The 16,311-nt window shown below is 34.0% G+C and overlaps 2 long non-coding RNA genes across 2 annotated transcripts in view; one reads left to right on the top strand and one right to left on the bottom strand.

The window, feature by feature from the left end:
• Window positions 1-16,311, top strand: part of LOC121066348 — a 42,408-nt gene that overhangs the window by 7,804 nt on the left and 18,293 nt on the right. The gene's annotated exons all lie outside the window — the stretch shown is intronic.
• Window positions 497-11,456, bottom strand: LOC121066350. Its single transcript, XR_005817697.1, has 2 exons — window positions 11,370-11,456; window positions 497-2,134 (listed from the first exon to the last, which is right to left on the bottom strand). It is a non-coding gene; the product is annotated as an uncharacterized LOC121066350 (long non-coding RNA).

Below are 16,311 nucleotides of genomic sequence, written 5' to 3'. Positions count from 1 at the left end.
ATCCATAGCAATGCTTTTGAAACTATCTCATATGATTCCACAAGCATTTTACAGGCACATGGGCTATTGAATCTATAACTGAATAGGCAGAAGTTTGAAAAACAAGTCCAGAATAGTTACCATTATTTTTCTCTGACAAACTGAAAGGATACTGAAGGTGGAATTCTGGGATTAAAATCTGATACCAATCAAAATATCATTAAAACTTTTGATGAATTAGTAAAATATATGTTAAATCTGCAGATGAAAGCAAATCCATGTAGGTCTAGTGGCAGACAGGACTAGGCTTCATAATTATATATATATTGGAAAAATAATATACAAAATATAATTAGAAAAAGATTCAGTTTCTTACACTTATACAAATAAATGCAAGATGGAGGATCATTAACTTAACAGTTTTGCAGAGAATTACATGCAGATCATAACAAACTTAATGGTTCAGTATGAGATCACAGTACCATGCTGTTATGAAGAGGACAAACAAGATGCTAAGATATACAGAATGATCCTTTATTTGTAAAACGCAAAATAATCTTAAAATGTTGATCTTCACAAGTAAAGAAGGAACTGGAGTAATGTGACTGTGAAGTACTGTTCAAGGTGTCATCTTTCCAAAAAGATTTAGAATACAGTGAGAAAAGCTATGGCATACGTATAGGTTATAAATAGGTTTAAGGAAAGCTTGAAGGACTTAAACTTATTAAGTCTAGTGAGAGTGAATTGAGGCTTTTTAGTTCTAGGTCATAAGTTGTTCTTCATGTACTCAACTGATAGTTCAAGAAAGTATGGCCTTAAATTGTAGACAGGGAAATTTAGATTAGATATGAGGAAAAGCTTTCAAACTATTGTTGCAAGTTGGGTGATTCCTTAGGCAGAGTAGAAAACTATGATTCCTTAGGCTGAGTAGAAAATTCAAATAGCCAGATGTGGTTATATGTGTTGATAATGTCACATGATCCTTCCTTGACCAACTCACTGTTTTGCCATAATATTTCATAGTCTTCTATATGTTTATTTTTTTCTATTCATGTTCCTGTTTCGTAGGTTAGAAATTCAGGGAAAAGCACGTTCTTCCACTTTAATTCTGGAGTATTACCCAAATAAATACATATCTGATCTGGGATTCAGTTTAGTGCAAGTCACACTATTTAGGCTCACTAACTCACTGAGCAAGTTGTCATCATTAAATGAAAACTGGGAGTTAAAATGAGATTCTAATGGCAAAAACTGGGACATGTCTTTATCTCAAGGAAATACCTGTCACTCATTGATGTATTCTTCATTCATTTAAGTGAAATAATAAAAACCTACATTTCAATTCTAATTTTATCAGGATTACCAGTTCTTATGTTTGAGAATATTTAGAGCCAACATGTTCTGTAAAACATTTGTTTCCAAGCCAAAAGCTGAAGTGCTTACTATTTTCAGATGACAACAAAAGTACTATGATCTTTTGAAGAAATAGTATAGCAGAAGAAATTTGGGTACTAAACAAATGTGTTTTAATCTTTCAAGATTAAGCATGTAAGGACAATATATTTTGAATGTTTCACAAACCTACTTCACATGTATTTTTTAGACTTGTCTTTCCTAGCTGTAATTCTAGTAGAATCAATAAAGCTTCATATTCGACACAAATGTAGAAAATAAATGACAGTCCAAGGTGCTAGAATATGAGTTTATGAAAGAAAGGGGCTAGTTTTTGTGTCCCTGCTTCATGCCAGTCCTATACCAAATCTAGTGTCAGTCTGTGAGTCCAAATGGACTCTCAGAAAGCATTAGAACAGCTACAAAATCATAAAATAAATTTAGGGGAAATATAAATATGTACCTGCATTTTCCTATCTAGCAATATTCCTCCCCATATCTGCATGCAAACACATTAAATACACTTATTTCTTGTTAATCCCTAAAAACTTGTAACTTGCATTTGAACACTGCTGAAATCTTTGCTCAGAAAGTAGAAAACCTTCATGATTCCTTTATAACTGCTTAAAAAATGCTAAGTGGTTTGAATGCAGACTGTAAATCCATGCAAGCTCATATGGAGTTTTGGTTCTTTACAGATAGCAGAAAGTGTTCTCAGATCACAAGATGGAAACAGCCAGTGGAGTTTTCAGTACACAGAGACCTGAGATAAAAACAAAACACAGTATTGTCATTTTATAACAGCTTTAATCATGCATAACAGTTTGTTCTAATGAATATGTATGAGACACTGATGAACATGAATGATTGATATCTATGATTCACAGAGTGAAGAAGCTTATCTATATGCAGATTAAGTACCTCATAGAAAACTATTCTTCCTCTTCTCCCTCCCATTTTGGCAAACTTCCTGCACCACCGAATGTCAAAACTTGGATCTTTCCTGCAATAACAGCTTTATACTCATAAGAACAGATCTTGTCAATTTTCTTCAAATAAAACTTAAATTTGAGATTTCTCAGAATATTTTGGAAGCTTATATAACAGCTGCAATGCAGATCATTATTTTAAATTATTGAGGAAATGTAATATCTGATAAAAAAAAGAAAAAAGAAAAAAAGTCTAACTAGGTTATCTTTCATAGTAATGTTAATATATTTAACAAAGCTAATATTAGAACTTGAATTATTGTGTTAAAACATTCTGAATTCACTATATTAGTTATGATCATGATACAATAATACCTATAGGTTCAAAACTATTCGTTGAAGATATTCAGACTTGGAGGAATTAAGCCTTTCTCATTGCAGTCTGATATTTCTCTTATACAGTACCAGTCCATAAAAAAAATGAACACTGCCTCCTGAAATTAGACTCAATTTTGTGTGCTTTTATATAGCATGGATTCCTAAAGATCAAAACATAGAGAAAATATTGGGCTAAATGAAATAATGAGATCTGTTCATAGTTTCTATGTGATTTAAATCTTTAGTTTCCCATCACACAAGTCCTATGTCTAACTTAAAACATGCCATGCTCCATCTGTTATTCTATGTTGGAATACAAAATGAGAAGTCAATTGAAATCTTAAATTCATATATTTTCATTGCATTTAATACACTATACAGAATAGAAGCAATTTGAGAGGTAATAGTGAAAAATATTCCATAATATCACGTTTTCAATTGGGAATGGAAGATAAATTAAATTTTAACTCAGTAATGCTGGACTTGACCTGTTTAGATTTTTCATAGTTCCTGAGGGCAGGAAAAGGAAAACAAATAGTTGGTATACAATGAATCCATGTACAAATAATATATGTTTATGTAAAATTTAATTATATTTTTCATTATTATCTATAATTTTAAAGGTTATAGAAGTGAAACTTTGTTTTTCTACTGCATGTCATATTTTAAATATTTAGATTGTTTAAAAAAATTAGCAGCTTTTACTCTCAGTAAAAGAAAATGCAAAGGATATGATCTATAGGTGAATAGAAAATCCTAGTTACTATTTTATTGTGCAAGAACAATACTTCTCACTTATTTTTAGCCAGTATTCATGTCAACATTTCCATTATCCCAGCACTCTGCATGTCTACTGAATCTCTAAAATTACTGCAGAAAATGTCCCAACTGAAAAGCATCCATGAGAACCTTATCCATATTTCATGTTCTCGTGTCCCTTGGTTGCCCAAAAACTACAAACAAAATCTTTTCAGAGTCCTTTAGATGAGATGAAAATTAGAATAACTTGGGCTTATGATTGATCTGAGCAGAAAAACTGCTGCAAAATATCTTAGTTTTTTCAGACTGAGAAATATAGCCAGGTACCCACACATACAGGTAATGAAAATATAACAGCACAACTGTTCCAGGGAAGGAAGGTTTTTACATAAAAGTAATCTCTTTTATTAAAAATACTATTATAGTTGGAAAGCATAGAAATCTTTTTGGACATACCAGATCTTCTGTTCTGAAACTGAAATCAAGAAAAAAAACTTATAAAACTAAATACAAGAGTAACTTTTCTGACCTTAATTGGGTATATAGAGAAAAAGGGATTTGGTATCTAAGGCATATATGAAAGTTGATATGAGTTTAGAATGAGGGCAGTGAAGGGTGATAGGAACTTTCTCTGGGAAGAGAGATGTGATCTCTAGGTTGTGAGTCATGAGTAGTGGGAGGAAAATATATTCTGTGATAAATTCATAGCTTTATATAGTCAACGTTCTTTGGTGGGTGAACTTTAGTTACAAAGTTTGCCTTTGCAATAGGTTTTTAGGTCTTTCTTGATTATCACAAATGACAGATGATGGATGGGGTAACTGACTCGGTGTTTGGTAAGATGTGTTTCCAACTGGAAAGACTGTTACGTGTCTTTCTCTATTCTCAGTTTGTGTTCATATGTGATCCTTAAAAATTGTATCTGTATTTTTCACGAGAGAATTTAGTGCTTGGATGTAGTATATACAATCTGAACAGCAAAGAACTGTGGGACCCTGGGGCTGAAATATTTCTCAATTTCAGCACAAAAATAATGTAATCTAAAAAAAAAACCATGGAAGTTCTTTTTCAACCTATTTTAATTTGGTGCTAGAATTATTTTAATGGTGATGTATATGTGCTCTTCCTACAGACAGGTAACTCAGGGGAAAAAAGGAAAAAAAAAGTATTCCTTCCTGAGTAATGGTTGGACTTGATGATCAGTGATGATCAGTGCTAGGTTAAAGGTTGGACTAGATTATCTGAGAAGTCTTTTCCAACCTAAATGATTATATCATTCTATTATTCTATGAATTAAAAGATGTGCTTTTTTTGAAATAGATTTGCTATGGATTCCATCATTGTGATGGAAGAAAATCCTGAAAAGGCAAAAAATAAAAGACAAATCCAGCAGAACCAAGACATGGATTGATCTATAGTATAAGACATAACTATCTAATTCCAGGCCAACCTATTTTTTGTTTGTTTGTTTGTTTTTATGTATATGTTTAAATATTGTCTATTTAGTCTATTCTAGTGTTATTCAACACTGTAGAAGTCAGGGTGCTTCTGAGACTTCTGGAGCAGGCCTTCTAGTGTTTTGTTGATTTGATTTTAGGGTGAATTGATCACAGAATCACAGAATCATCTAGGTTGGAAGAGACCTCCAAGATCATCTAGTCCAACCTCTGACCTAACACTAACAAGTCCTCCACTAAACCATATCACTAAGCTCAAGACCTCCAGGGATGGTGACTCAACCACTTCCCTGGGCAGCCCATTCCAATGCCTAAAAACCCTTTCAGTAAAGAAGTTCCTCCTAATATCCAACCTAAACCTCCCCTGGCACAACTTTAGCCCATTCCCCCTCATCCTGTCACCAGGAACGTGGGAGAATAGACCAACCCCTACCTCGCTACAGCCTCCTTTAAGGTACCTATAGAGAGCGATAAGGTCGCCCCTGAGCCTCCTCTTCTCCAGGCTGAACAACCCCAGGTCCCTCAGCCGCTCCTCGTAAGCCTTGTTCTTCAGATCCCTCACCAGCTTCGTCGCCCTTCTCTGGACTCGCTTGAGCACCTCAATGTCCTTCTTGGAGGGAGGGGCCCAAAACTGAACACAGTACTCGAGGTGCGGCCTCACCAGAGCCGAGTACAGGGGGACAATCACCTCCCTAGACCTGCTGGCCACGCTGCTTCTTATACAAGCCAGGATGCTGTTGGCCTTCTTGGCCACCTGAGCACCCTGCTGGCTCATATTCAGCTGACTATCAAGCAGTACTCCCAGGTCCTTCTCTGGTACTCCCAAGTCCTTCTCTGGGTGCACACATATTCTGGATGCACACCATCTTCCTTACCTGAAGTGCCAATCTGCTTTCTGAGAAAAGAGAAAGGAAACCTGAAGGTTGGAAGAGAACCATGACATGATTCAGTATCTCTTCTTCTGCAGAACTGCAAAAGAACTTATGATAGATATTTAGGAAAAAGTTGCTCTGTACAACAGGTTCCTTTTAACATGTGTATGATATCATGAAAAAATCACCTGAAGGCTATACTCTTGATATTCTCTATTAGACACTCTTTCAGAGGAAAAAAATGTAACATAGGTATAGTACTAATATCATGTAATCATATAAAAATATTTATTTTTATTTAAAATAAAAGTTATTTAAAAAACTGATAGAGAACCTTATTCTTTGTCTATTAAAAAATAATAATAATAATAAAAAAATTCAAAGCTACCAGGAATATATCACAGAAATAAAAAGAAAAAGATCTAACTCCAAGTGATTAATCTTTTAGTGTTTATATCAGCAAGATTTTTTATAGTTATTTGAATATAGGTACTTTTAAGATCACAGTTTGCCATCAGAATGACTCATATGAGGCATCATTTTCTAAACAGATTGTCTTTAAGGCTGCTGATGGCAGATTAGGCCATAAATACCAACACACTTCTACAGAATTGAAATATTAAATCAGATTGTGCTTGAAAAGGCAGGTCATTGCAACATTTGCATGTATTTTCTTAGTAGATTTTTTAAAATATTAATTTGCTTGGAGACTTCTAAACTTAAATCAAGCATGATTTTTTTTCTCCCCCTAGAGAATACAGTGTTGAAATTTTGCGTCTAAGCTAATATGTGCATGTAGTGATATCAAAATGAGAAATTAAAAATGTCATAAAAAATTAAGACAGACTTCTCTAGAGCAATTGCTTGGCAGGTTGTATTTCATTAAATACTAAATCTGTGCTATCTCTATTGAAAGTCAATTTGCTTTTGGAATTTTGCGTCCACCTTCCCCTATTACATCCTTCATAAAAGAGTTTAAAATATACTGGATTATACATATATATTATTCTGGATGGGAATTGAATGCAAAATGATATCTTCAGTTCAATGATTAAGTGTGAGAAACAAGCTTAAAAGCCTATTCAGGATTTTTTGTCCAAATTAGCTCTTAGAAAATGTTTGCATAACCCTTGACCACAGTGAGAATTCCAATAACAACAAAGCCCAGAAATATTTAGTAAAATCATTATTCTTCTGCCTACAGTAGTTTTTTTCTATTATATAGTGTTCTTAATACCTCCAGTTATACCATCATCTAACAAAAAGTAATCAACAATAATCATCCATCTTTTATATCACTTAAATTACCTAATTCCATAATAGACTTGTCATTTGTGATTGAGGCAGCATAATATATTTCTGTGTCAAAAGCTAGATATATTAGGTGTTAATGAAACTGTATGAATCATAATGATATAATGTAATTTGCTTGGTAAAATCATGAAAGACTTTAAAATAAAAAAATGAGCTATCAATATTTTTTCCATCAAATAAATTGGAAATATATGTATTTTAATGGGACAGAACATTCATGAACTAAATGATCACTTGTGGGGAAATTCACTTCTCTGTTGAAGTCCAGGTCTTGGATGCTAAATGCAATTAACATAACTGCATAATGAATTGTCTGGATGGTTGCACTCGAACAGTTGTGGTCAATGGTTCAATGTCCAGCTGGAGATCAGTGACAAGCGATGTTTCTCAGGTATCAGTATTGGGACCTCTATTATTTATCATCATTGTCAGTGACATGGACAGTGGGATTGAGTCAGCAAGTTTGTGGACAACACTAAACTGTGTGGAGTGGCTGATAGATTGAAGGGAAGGGATGCCATCCAGAGGGAGCTGGACAGGCTTGAGAGGTGGGCACATGTGAACCTCAAGAAGTTCAACAAGGCCAATTGCAAGGTCCTGCACATGGGTCAGGGCAATCTCAAACATGAATACAAGCTGGGCAATGAGTGGGTAGAGAACAGTACTGCAGAGAAGGACTTTGGGGTGTTGGTGGATGCAAAACGGAACATGAGCCGGCAATGTGTGCTTGCAGCCCAGAAAGCCAATTGTATCCTGGGCTGCATTAAAAGAACTATAGCTAGCAGTGCAAGAGAGGTGATGCTACTCATTTACTCTGCCCTTGTGAAACCCCACTTGGAGTACTGCGTTAAGCTCTGGGACCCCCAACATAAGAAAGACATGGACCTGTTAGAGCGAGTCCAGAAGAAGGCCATGAAGATGATCAAAGGGCTGGAGCACCTCTCCAATGAAGAAAAGCTGAGAGAGTTGGGGTTGTTCAGTCTAGAGAAGAGAAGACTCCAGGGAGACTTTATAGTGTCCTTCTAGTATAAGAAAGATAGAGAGGGGCTCTTTATCAGGAAGTACAGTGATAGGACAAGGGGTAATGGTTTTAAATTATGAGTATAGATTTAGATTAGATATAAGGAAGGAATTCTTCATTATGAGGTTGGTGAGGCACTGGAACTGGTTGCCTGGAGATCCAGTTATGGATGCCCCCTCCCTGGAAGTGTTCAGGGCCAGGCTGGATGTGGCTTTGGCAACCTGGCAACATGGTCTAATGGAAGGTATCTCTACCCATGGCAGGAAGGTTGGAGATAGGTGATCCTTCAAGAGACATTTGGATAATACACTCAATAATATGCTTTAACTTTTGGTTAGCCCTGAAGTTCTCAAGCAGTAGGTGATGTTTGAAGGTCCCTTCCAACCAAACATCCTCTCCTCTCCTCTCCTCTCCTCTCCTCTCCTCTCCTCTCCTCTCCTCTCCTCTCCTCTCCTCTCCTCTCCTCTCCTCTCCTCTCCTCTCCTCTCCTCTCCTCTCCTCTCCTCTCCTCTCCTCTCCTCTCCTCTCCATTTTCTCTTCCTCTTCTCATTTTGTTCTCTATCTTTAAGGTCCCTTTCAACTCAAACCACTCTATGATTTTATAACCACATTGAGGGGAGCAATATAGAATTTATTTTTTATTTTTCTATTTTATTTTATGAGAAAAGTTATACTACTTTGGATGAAATTAACACAAGTATATGAATTAAACCTAAAGCTCATGCTATTTAAGTTACATTTAAACCTATAATAGTTCCTAGAACTTTTGATTCATATGTAGTTGCAGATAACGCCAAAGGAGAGTCTAACACCCAGACCTTCAACAGTACTAGACCTTTCTGTAGTCTTACTCAGGTGATGTTCCAACTTTTTAAAAAGACATTGAAAACACAAATATTGAGTGAAAATATCATCTGCTCACTGAGCTCACAAAATTGTGAATTATACTCTGTCAATTTGGAATCATTTTCTGTATTTATCAACTGGTATGATAGTATACACACTTGTATGACAGTATAGACATTGCACATGAGTATTTTCACTGTTAAACTCCATGGTGCTATATTCAAGAGTTTCACTTTTAGAGTGCAGTGTTGTTTTGTTTTGTTTTGTTTTGTTTTTCTCATGTGGATGAGAGTACATTTACTTAAAGACTCATAGATATCTACCATTGTCATGGATTTCCATGTGTGATTAAAGTTCTTTGTCCTTAATACATTATAAGACATCCTTGACTCAAAGACAGCAAAGTATAAATTAGAAGATTTACCAAGTGAGAATAGTAGGTCTTAAAAAACTTAAATGACCTTTTCTCCACACCAAAATTCCAAGAAATATACACTTAAAACTTTGAAGAATAATGAATACATATAATCAAGCTAATATCTTCAATGAACCAATATAAAGGATGAAATATATATATATATTTCTTCTTTTTCCCATCTCAGTGAGGAGCATAAAGCCAGTAGAATAATTTCCCTAACATGTCATCATACCTTCATAACAATAATCCATATTAAATTGTCCTTAGACAGTTACTTTGAAAATTAATGGGATTAGTATTGAAACATCAGGAAGATACTGTCACCAATGGTACTAAAATAGTGTAGCTTTCAGTTAGATGTCCTTGATATGCTTCAGTGAACATATTTCATTTTCATATCAGCTTTTAAATCAACCTCCAAGTACATCTCATGGTAATAAAGAAGGTTATAAATTAATTTGCATAATAAAACAATAATCTTGGTGCTCATTCAGAATTGCAGTGCATATTTTAATACCATTATACCTGTTGATTTAAAGCTTACCATTTTTTATTCTTTCTAAACTGATCAGCTGCCTAAACTGATAGGAAAATTTAAGAGCACAGTGCAGTTTTGCCAAGATTTTAATAGCCTGACTTATTTTACAAAGAAGTTATTGGTGACTTTAAGTGGGATATGGTGTTACGACTCTGAGAAGGCTTTTTATAATTATATAGTTATGAGTGACAATTTGATGAATAGTGTATATATGACACCTTCTTCAAATAACTAAAGCTATTCAATAGAATTGAAACTAATTTTTCTTATTTTTCCACACCTTCTTAATCTTACAAAAGATTCATAAAACTACCCATCTGAAAAACAAAACTTCAACCCGAAAAGCTTATTTATTTTGTGGCACCTCTTATCTGTAATATTTCTTATGATAAAGCTCATGAATTGCAAAATAAATTACTTTATAAAGCAAATTTAACTCTGACCTTTTCTTTGACAAATCTAAAATAACAGTCACCAAAAAATATACACTATCATAAAAGAGGCCTCTTCCTACAAACCCTTACTTTGATTATATCCTTTTTCCATTGCAACTATATGGTCACTATTACTGTTTTAAAGATGTATTATTCTCAATAGGCTCAAAGGAATGAAACTCACATCTTCTCCTTTTTAAAAGCAAAACTAGTTTGGCAGCTATTTCAGAAGAAACAGAGTCCCAAAAACAGATGTTAAATTTCTGCACAGATATCCTCACATAGCCTTGGGAGCACTGTACAAATTGATCTGTAAATCCAAAATACCTGGGTCCTTAAATGAAACCACTGACTTCTATTTGTTGAGGGTGTAACAACGCAGATGAGGATATATGACTGCTCAGTCACTGTTTCCATGTTAGACAGAGAGCTCTGCTTTCTTGTCTCAAAACAGAAACTAACGTCTGCAGTGTAAAGTTTGAAGTTGAAAAGGAGAGACCCAGTATCTGTGGTTTGAAATAACTTGCCTGGCTTTATACTCAAGGGTAGGAGAGGCTTTCACAGAACTGATGGAAGCAATGGTTTATTGTACCACTTTTCATAATCTGTCCCCCCAGTATATAAGCAAGGTCAGGTATAGCAGAACGAGGCATACATGTATAATATACCATTAAGAATCAGGTTCCTAGGTCATGAACTGAAGACTCAAAGAAGAAATGTGGAAATGTTTTGGAAATGTTGATTTCCAACATCATGCTGATTAAATGGGAATTGGAAGCTAATATAAGGCTGAACGTCTCCTACAACCTTCATCCCTCCTTTTTTCCAATAAGCTGAAGTCTGAAGTCACAAATCAGAGGGCAATACAGAACAGGTTGATGACTAACAAGCAGCAAATTAGGACACACATGTAGACTAAGCATGAAGAATAGAGAAAGTCTAAATCTTGTTTCATGGGAGAAGTATTAAAGAAGACAGGCAGCTACTTACAATTTTTTGTAGCACTATAAGCTAGTTCCAGCTTGTACTTACTGCAGTTTTTATTAGAAGATGCTGAAGGTGTCATAACTTCCAGTTGGCAGAAGATGAATTTCAGTAGTTAAGAGAGGCAGAACACTCTAGGCATAATAAATAGCAATCTGTGAGATATTATTATTGTAAGAAATTATTACAGAGTCCTATTCTCTTTTCATCAAAACTGAATATCCCTTTGAGGTGATCTTTAATTGGCATTTGAATGACCAAAATGTTTTCTCTGGAAAAAATATATGCCTTCTAGGAAATGTTTATTCACGTGTAAATTTGTGTTGCACTGATTCCAGAGTAAAGACAACTTGAGAAGCACTACCTTCCTTATTTGCCTACAGCTTCCTTCACCTCCCTTTCCCCTTTTTTATTTTTATTTTATTTTTTTGAGAATAATACAAAATTGGACTTTTTCATTGATCGTTCCTCCACACTCAGATCTTCATATGTGGAGATTGGGATGAAAATAGAAACAAATTGGTGGGCATAGGAGAATACCAATTTCTTAAGTAGTACCACTCCTGAGGCCAACATATTTGAATAAAACATTTAATGGGGTCAATATATGCTATTCCTTATTTGCTAAGTAGAATAACAACTTAACTGCCTTAAAATAAATTTATTGAAATAAGCAATATTATAATAATTTAGTTGTGGTACTCATTCAAATGTAGGATTTTCAAAATTCTGTTAGTCTGAATATGTGTCTGGTCTTCTAACCATTTTCACATTCTGTGAAATGTAATTGTAACTGTAATCTTTTGCATTAATCTTCTTAATTTTGTTCTTAGGTTCCATCTAGTTTGCATACTTTAAAAACTGCAGGTAATCAATGAAGCAAAGAATATGACCCTTAGTATTTGAAGTCATCTATTTACTGTATTATGGTCTTAGAAGAAAGTAATATTAAACATTGACTGTTTTTTGAGGTTTACCTCTTTGCCTTTGAAATGTGTTAGTGCAAACTGAAAGTATGCTGTGTACATATACATCTAGTCAATACATTTGATTAGACATCTAGTATATTTTTTTTAGTTAAATATTGCAATCTTAATTTTTATAAGACTTAGATTTTCTGTAGAAACTTCCAAACTTTCAACAATTCACCAAACATGGAAACACTTGGTTAAAAAAAAAAAAAAAAAAGTTATTTTAATGTATAGTGGAGGGCCTGTAACTGGATTGATTATATTCCTAATAAGCACATTATAGACAAGAATTTAAAACACCACTGCCCCTGCCAAAAGAATAATAGCTCATGGTAATGAGAACAGAGCGTGTATCTTACATGGAAAATTTTAAGGCACAGAAACTATACTCAGAACAGCATTCCCAGAGTTATTCTGAACTCAACACTTTCCTCTGTTGTTAAAGAATACAGCTCTATAGTTTTTTTTGTTTTGTTTTTTCGTCTTCAGGCTAGTCACAACCTTGTTCACAGTAGGAGACACATCAATCATTACATCTTGTTCCGTAAATAAAAGTGTAAACGTTATCTCATGCACTTCAGACCCAAATTTGTATAATAAGTACACATCCCTTACCTCCTAACTATGAATGCTATTTTATCCCTAGCCTCTCACGTGAAATTGAGACATTATTATCAGGATGTCTCTCCCACAGGTTTTGCCACATAATTATACAGGTAGAGTACTCTGAGATAATAGTTTTTTTCCTTGGCCACTGTTAAGATTAGGGCATATTAAATATTTAAAGTGGTGCATGCTACATACTTGTCAGCTCTCTGACAAAAAAAAAAAAAAGGCAAATAGAAATATCTTCTTACTTTCTGTTCAACCTCACTTAAAGAGCAATTTATAAAAAAAAAAAAAAGAGTGAATGGATATCAATGCAATTACAAACTAAAGGTAATCTATGCTTCAGTGCCTATAATGTTGTCTTAAGTTGTCCATTTCCTCTATTTCAAGATGACAGTAGGAGAATAAGGAAACCAAAATATTTTAATGGCCTTCATCTTTTTCATAACTTGTATCTTTGAAGACTGAAATAAAAGAAAAAGTAGATTTTCAGTTTCTACCAACAGAAAACTTTACTTTTTTTTCTGTTAGGAGATCTATCAAAGTTGCTCAGTTTCTGTGTTTAAAATATCTCTTTGTGCTATATATGTTTCAAGGAAGGAATATTTCTCATATACACATCAAACAAGTATTTGGAAAGATACCTGTGCAATTTTTTCAATAGTCACAATAGTGAAAAAGCAGAATTTCATTGTAAGTTCACAGAAAAAAAATATTTTCTTGCTGCTTGGACAATAAAATGCTCACAGAATTTCACAGCTTATTGTTAGAGTAGTGAGGAATAAAGGTTATCCTCAAGCACAAGGCCACAGTATAGAGAAGTAACAAGAAAAGAGGCAGCAGTCACTCCTAAACAGTGAGGTAGCAAGAGTATTTATTTACCCTTGGTATGTGAAAGAGGATTACACCTTAAATCATCTGATAAAATACTCACTTTGCTCTCTCTTTCAACAACCTTTTCCTCTCACCCTACCTCTCTAAATTGTTGTCAGGACCCTACAGATTCCTGCCTTCTGCTCATCTGTGAAAGCTCAGCCTGCAAGAAAACAACCCACTGCTGTTCTTTAAGCTTCCAGCTTTTCTGCTTTCTTCCATTCTTCACTGATCATGTTTTTCTATGTGACACAGCATGCATGACTTTTAGATAAATAAAAGAGCAAGTAAAACAGCTCCTCTTCCAAAGACTTTTAAACATGGAAGAAAATATATAATGTATTTAGGCAAATACCAAAAAGGTTTGATAGCAATTTCACTTATTCTTCTTTCTTTTCCCATTTCAGTCTCTCATTATGATGAGAATTTCATCTGCTTTTGTCTTTGCAGTACTTCACAAAGCCCTTGCCTTATCTTGAAAAAGTCAATATATGTTAAAAACCTTTTTCATGAATAACTATAATAACAATTAAAAAATTAACAAGATCCTAGCCTCTATTCAATTGCATGTTTTTTGTGAAGCAAAGAACTGAGCACATGGCTTCAGTTTAATTAAATCTAAGTGCATATCACTTTTTAATATTAGTTATAATTTGTAAAAATAAGACATTTCAGTAAAGAAGGAAGACTAATGAGCTTTCCTCTGAATCTTTGATAGTTCCTGTTAGAAAAGAATGAAAAGATTTACTCATGAAACTGGAGATGAAGAGAAATAACATTCCAGGCTGGTAATTCTTGTAGTTACTCATATTAAACATATAACACTTTCTTATTTGTCAAGGTACCAGAAGAGAAAGAAAGAGACCAATAGCTAGATTTAATATATCTTCAAAGCACTGATAAATCCGTTTGTACATGTATTAATGATATCCCAGTATCAGAATGTGAGGAAGATAATAAAACCTGTTTTAGCATTGCTATATAGAATACAGCTGCTTTATAGTTTTCTGTACCTAAGATATTTAATTATTGTCAGTTTAAAGTGATTATGGTTTATTTAATGTTTAAATATTTATTTAAAGATTGCAATGGTGATTGGGTTTAATGCACTCATATAACTTTGATCCCACAAAGGAATCTATTCCCGCACAGATTTTAGAATCTTTTCACTAGCTGTGCTATCTTAATCAGCTAGCTAAGGAGAGACTATAGAAGCACAGAATTTCAGCTTTAAATTACTATCCTGACATCAAATCTGACTTTGGCAGCTATGTAATTTTGTTATGTCATAATGGAATTCTAAGTAAAAATTACCTTCTGATAGGGATTGTTTGGAAATTAAACAATGCAAAAAATATAACACTTAGTAGAAGCCAATTGTGAAAGTATTAAGTTAAGTTATAATAATTCAGAGTTAGACTCTGCCATAGATCTGTTCTTTTTGTCAAAAAAGCAACATAACACAGAAACATAGTAAAAAAAGTATTGCCTTAGGTATGTCTTCTTTGGGCATATTTGAAGAAAATATACGGTTCCTTCTCTTATAGCTCTCAATTTCTTTGCATTGTTATATCTATATCTGTCCTTTCTTCAGCTATGCAGCAAAAATGTATAGGTCATAAAGTAAGTGCAGCCCAAAGAGAATAGGTTCAACAGACTGTCTCCCAATGGGAACAATTATTTTAAAGAAAAGCTGTGGGAAACAGGAAGGATAGAAATTCCCCAGATGTACACAAGAACATTGTTGCCATATGCAGTAGGACATTCCAAGGACTGACAACTGAGACACATTTTCTGTTGAACAGAATTAAATTAAACTAAACAAAGTTCTTGTCTAAAAAAAAAAAATTAACTCTTGCAATGCTCTCCTTTTTCATATAATGAGAAAAAAGAATAGAAGTGTAGAAAAATCTGCTTCTATGGTGGTTACATTTTTCATCAGGAAGAAATCCAGACCACAAAAATCATAAATCAACAGTAACTTCAGCAACAGGCTCTGTTTCCCTGAAAATAAATGGCATATCTCAGTTTCCCTGACTGCTCTAGTTGGCTATAGATCAGTCAATGGCATAGCCCTTGAACTTGTCAACTGAGAAAGTCTAGACATAGGCTAACTAACTCCTTTCTTATAAGTTGCAGTTTCCTAGAAGCAGCCTTTCATGTTTTTCCCTTCCATACAACCAAAACATATGGCCAGTGCTTATCAGTCCTTGAAAAAAAACAGGAGGAAAAGCAAAGGTTTAAGATTTCTTTACATGACTTTGTTCCATTTATATAATACTTCCTTCTGAGAGCAAATATACAGTTAAATTTGCTCTCAGCTTTTACATAAACCACTAGTTACCAACTAGTAATAATCAGGAAAATCAAGTCAGTGGGAGAAATCTTCTTTATGTATTTGACCCTACTCACCACTTCAAATGTATGTTAAAGCATGTTGTCAATGTTTCCATGTTTGCTTTTATTATTTAATTAGTATTTTTCCATTTATTAGCAATTTTATATTTATATTGCATTTTGTAGGATTAACTAAACCT

This window comes from Cygnus olor, chromosome 2 (genome assembly GCF_009769625.2).
Source record: "Cygnus olor isolate bCygOlo1 chromosome 2, bCygOlo1.pri.v2, whole genome shotgun sequence".
Lineage (NCBI taxonomy): Eukaryota > Metazoa > Chordata > Aves > Anseriformes > Anatidae > Cygnus > Cygnus olor.
The sequence above is the reverse complement of the archived record's forward strand: the minus strand, read 5'-3'. Positions and strand labels throughout refer to the sequence as shown.